The following is a 4713-nucleotide window of genomic DNA, read 5'->3' on the forward strand; positions in this document are numbered from 1 at the left end:
AACCAAAATAACAAAATTAACCTAGAACCTAACAAACTTAAACTAGAAAACCTAATAAAATTAAACTAGAATACCCAACAAAATTAAAGAACAATCTTCTCCCCCCCTCGCACTTAAACAACACATTGTCCTCAATGTAGCACAATCATAAGATCAAGAACAATCAAAGCAATCAATAAAATTTGGACAAGTGCAATAAAAGTAAAGAAGGAGACAGAAGAAAGAAAACTTCCTAAGTCATGGCAGAAGAGAAGTGGGTGAAGTAAGGATATCTTTTGAGCAAGGACAGCCCCCAATGCGTAATTGGATGCTTCGCACATTAGCTCAAATGGGGCTGTCCAATCAGGTGCCTAAATGATAGGGGTGGTAGTCACTGCACGCTTGAGGCAATCAAAAGCCTCCTTGCACCGGTCATCAAAATCAAACTCCACCTTCTTTTGCAGCAGATTGGATAGTGGAAGGGCCACTTTGCTAAAATCCTTGATAAAGTGCCTATAAAACCCTGCATGACCAAGAAAAGAACGAACCTCTCGCACGCAAGAGGGGTAAGGTAATTGTGAAATAACATCTATTTTTGCAGGGTCTACCTCTATGCCCCTACTGGAAATGATATGCCCTAAAACTATGCCTTGTTCTACCATGAAGTGGCATTTTTCAAAATTCAGCACAAGGTTAGTTTCAATGCATCTATTGAGAACTCTCTCTAGACTATCCAAACATGTACCAAAAGAGGATCCATAAATAGTAAAATCATCCATAAACACCTTTATGCAACTCTCTAAAAAATCACTGAAAATGCTAAGCATACACCGTTGGAAGGTACCAGGGGCGTTGCATAGGCCAAAGGGCATCCTCCTATAGGAAAAAGTGCCAAAGGGACAGGTGAATGTGGTCTTTTCTTGATCCTCAGGAGCAATATGAATTTGTAAATAACCAGAAAAACCATCAAGAAAACAGTAATGAGACTTACCTGCCAAGCGCTCAAGCATTTGAAAAATGAAAGGCAGGGGAAAATGATCTTTTCTGGTTACCTGGTTCAGCCTCCTATAATCAATGCAGACTCGCCAACTGTTCTGCACTCTTATGGGGATAAGCTCATCCTTTTCATTCTTGATCATTGTGAGGCCTGTCTTCTTAGGAACCACTTGGACTGGACTCACCCACTGGCTGTCAGAAATGGGGTAGATGATTCCAGCTTGTAAGAGCTTGGTCACTTCCTTTTTTACCACATCTAGAATGATGGGGTTGAGTCGCCGCTGTGGCAGCCTCACTAGCTTAGCTCCATCCTCTAAAAGTATCCTATGCATGCAGGTAGATGGGCTAATACTAGGAATGTCTGCTAAAGTCCATCTAATGGCCTTCTTGTGCTTCTTGAGCACTAGCAACAACTTCTCCTCTTGTTCAGCAGCAAGGGAGGCAGAGATGACCACTGGAAATTTTTCCTTGTCTTCCAAGTAAGCATATTTGAGGGTTGCTGGTAAGGGCTTCAACTCTGGTGTGGGAGGTGGTTGAACAGTGGGAGGAACCATGGTAGGAGAAGAAGAAGGTTCCTCATCTTGTACCTCACAAAGCAAGTCAGAAGTATATGTACTTCCTGCAACATGGTTAGTGTATTCTGACTCTAAAAAATCAACATCAAGAGGTACAACACCCAGAAAATCAGAACCAGACTCAAATTCAGATTCATTCTCAGCATAAAAATCAAACACAAGATCAAATTCAAACTCAGATTCAGATTCAATGCATAAGGAAGGACAAGTATGCAGATTAGATAAAAATGGATGTTTCCTACCATAAAGAATAGAATCAAAATCAAACATATAATTATCATCAATCTGATCAATTATCTCAGCACAAAAAACAATAGGATCCTCAGATGGATGTTTCATGGCATCAAGAATGTTAAAATGAACAACAATATCACCAAATTCCATAGACAATGTGCTAGCATAAACATCTATCTTGGTTCGGGCTGTTTTCATAAATGGCCTGCCTAAAATAATTGGAACTGAACCATGGGAAAATCCTTCTTCCATATTAAGAACATAAAAATAAATAAGAAAAATAAGTTCACCAACCCAAACCAGCACATCCTCTATGAAACCTGCGGGGTAAGCAACACTTCTATTTGCCAAATGAATCACTACATCTGTAGATTGCAAAGGTCCAACAGATAAAGAATTGAAAATGGACAGAGGCATGACACTAATTGATGCTCCTAGATCTAGCATGGCATTCTCAAATTTATTGTTCCCAATAATGCAAGGTATACAGAAAGTACTTAGGTCTTTACATTTCTCAGGAATGTGAGGAACAAATTTACTTATCAATGCTGACACATTTCTACCCATGCTAACCCTTTCATTGCCTTTGAGCTTCCTTTTGTGGGTGCACAGTCCCTTTAGAAACTTGGCATATATTGGAATCTGCTTGATGGCATCTAGCAGAGGTATGTTCACCTCTACTTTCTTGAAGGTCTCCAAGATCTCCTTTTCCGCTTCTTCCATCTTTTTGTTTGGAATTGCTCTAGGTGGGAATGGAAGAGGGATAGGAGGCTGCTGTAAGTCAGAATTACTAGAAGAAGGTCCACCTGCTTGAAAATTTTTGTTAAAAAGCTTTCTCTTTTGTGCAACTATCTCATCCTCTTTTTCAGGTGTAGAATGAAGCTTGACAGGTTCAGGTGCAGGTGTTGCTACTTGTGGAGGCACTTGAATTTGGTTGCCAGACCTCAAGGTGATGGCACTCACATTTTTCGGATTCTGCACAGTTTGTGAAGGCAATTTGTCAGAATTTTGGGACTCAGCTTGATTCATCTGAGTAGCCATCTGCCCCATCTGATTTGTCTGACTCTGAGTGAAGGCTCTTGTCTCTTGCTGAAATTGCATATTCTGGATGGTCATTTGCCTCACTAACTCTTCTAAGGAAGGTTAAGGAGGGGCCTCAGTTGCTTGTTGTCTTTGTTGTTGCTGTTGCTATTGTTGTTGCTGCATTGGAGGAGAAACATATGGCTTGCTTGGACCAGCGGCATTCTGAAAAGGAGGGATAGGCTGTTGTTGTTGTGGAGGGCTTGTCCATCTCAAATTTGGATGATTCCTCCAACCTGGATTGTATCTGTTGCTTGAAAGGTCATAAGTATTTTGCTGTTGTTGGTTTTGCTGCTGTGGAGGTCTATTATAAATGTTTGTAGCATAAGCTTTAGGTTGCTCATTGACTCCAAATTGCTGCAAAGAAGGACAAAGATCTGAATGGTGATTTGCAGAAGAACATAGACCACAGACTCTTGCAACAGGTGTAGATTTCTGATTCATGGCAAGCTATGTTACTAGGTTGACCAAGGCATCAAGTTTTCCTTCAAGCTTTTTATTTTCAGTAACTGAAGATGAATCTATGGCCACCTCATGGACTCCTCTAAGAACAATAGCATCATTTCTTGCACTGAATTGTTGGGAGTTAGAATCCATCTTCTCAATCAAATTCCTAGCCTCAGTAGGGGTCATATCACCAAGAGCTCCACCACTGGCAGCATCAATCATACTCCTCTCCATATTGCTAAGTCTCTCATAGAAATATTGAAGAAGAAGTTGCTCAGAAATCTGGTGGTGAGGGCAGCTTGCACATAATTTCTTGAATCTTTCCCAGTACTCATACAAGCTTTCTCCACTAAGTTGCCTGATGTCTGAAATGTCTTTTCTGATGGTAGTGGTCCTAGATGCAGGGAAGAATTTCTCCAAGAACACCCTCTTAAGGTCATCCCAGCTAAAAATAGACCTGGGAGCAAGGTAGTATAGCCAATCTTTTGTCACTCCCTCCAGAGAATGAGGAAAAGCCTTTAGAAAGATATGATCTTCTTGGCCATCAGGGGGCTTCATGGTGGAACAAACAATATCGAACTCCTTAAGATGCTTATGAGGATCTTCACCTGCAAGACCATGAAACTTGGGCAGCAAATGTATTAGTCCAGTCTTGAGAACATATGGAACACCCTCATCAGGATATTGAAAGCACAAGCTTTCATAAGTGAAATCAAGTGCAGCCATCTCCCTAAGAGTCCTCTCACGAGGTGGAGGTTGAGCCATGTTCTCAGTATAAAAATTAGTAGTGGAATGTTCAAAATCAGAATCACCCTCAACAGAATGCTCAGAATGCTCACAATGCATAGAATGACTAGGATGCACACTATGTCTAACTAATCTATGAAAGGTTCTATCTATTTCAGGATAAAAGGGTTGTAAATCACTTGATCCTCAGGAGCAAATAATGTGTTTCTCAACAAGCACCTAACAAGGGGGTAAAACTACAGCTATACTCAAACGATATCAAAATGAGCTGAAATTTTGTGAGGAACACCCTAAACTCATGAAAAGATAGCACAAAAAACTTCAAACAAAAATTCAAAGTCTAACTATGAAAACTACCTAAGCAAAGTTTAGAAAAATAGGACAATAATACTTAAAAAAAATAAAAAAAACTTAGTAAACGGCTGATTTTTGGAGTTTGGGAGTCCCCAACCGGCTTCAGTGGGTTGCCACAATATGGGAAATGTTTTTCTACCCCAAATTCATATATAATAACAGTTATTCTGATACCCGGAGCAAAAGTTATATGGCCGTTTGAAATTTTGCTAAACACAACTTCTCAAATTTTTTTAATCTCTCAAATCCAGCCACACCAAGTGTTCCTGGTATTTTTGACACGAAATATGGATCAAAAGAA

At 40.1% G+C, this 4713-nt stretch overlaps 1 non-coding gene across 1 annotated transcript; it reads left to right on the forward strand.

Moving 5' to 3' along the window:
* Positions 1–3591: 3591 nt before the first annotated feature.
* Positions 3592–3698, forward strand: LOC113001591 (small nucleolar RNA R71). Its single transcript, XR_003266984.1, has one exon. It is a non-coding gene; the product is annotated as a small nucleolar RNA R71 (small nucleolar RNA).
* The last annotated feature ends 1015 nt before the right edge of the window (positions 3699–4713 follow it).

The sequence above is a fragment of the Glycine max genome, chromosome 4 (assembly GCF_000004515.6).
Source record: "Glycine max cultivar Williams 82 chromosome 4, Glycine_max_v4.0, whole genome shotgun sequence".
Taxonomy (NCBI): Eukaryota; Viridiplantae; Streptophyta; class Magnoliopsida; order Fabales; family Fabaceae; genus Glycine; species Glycine max.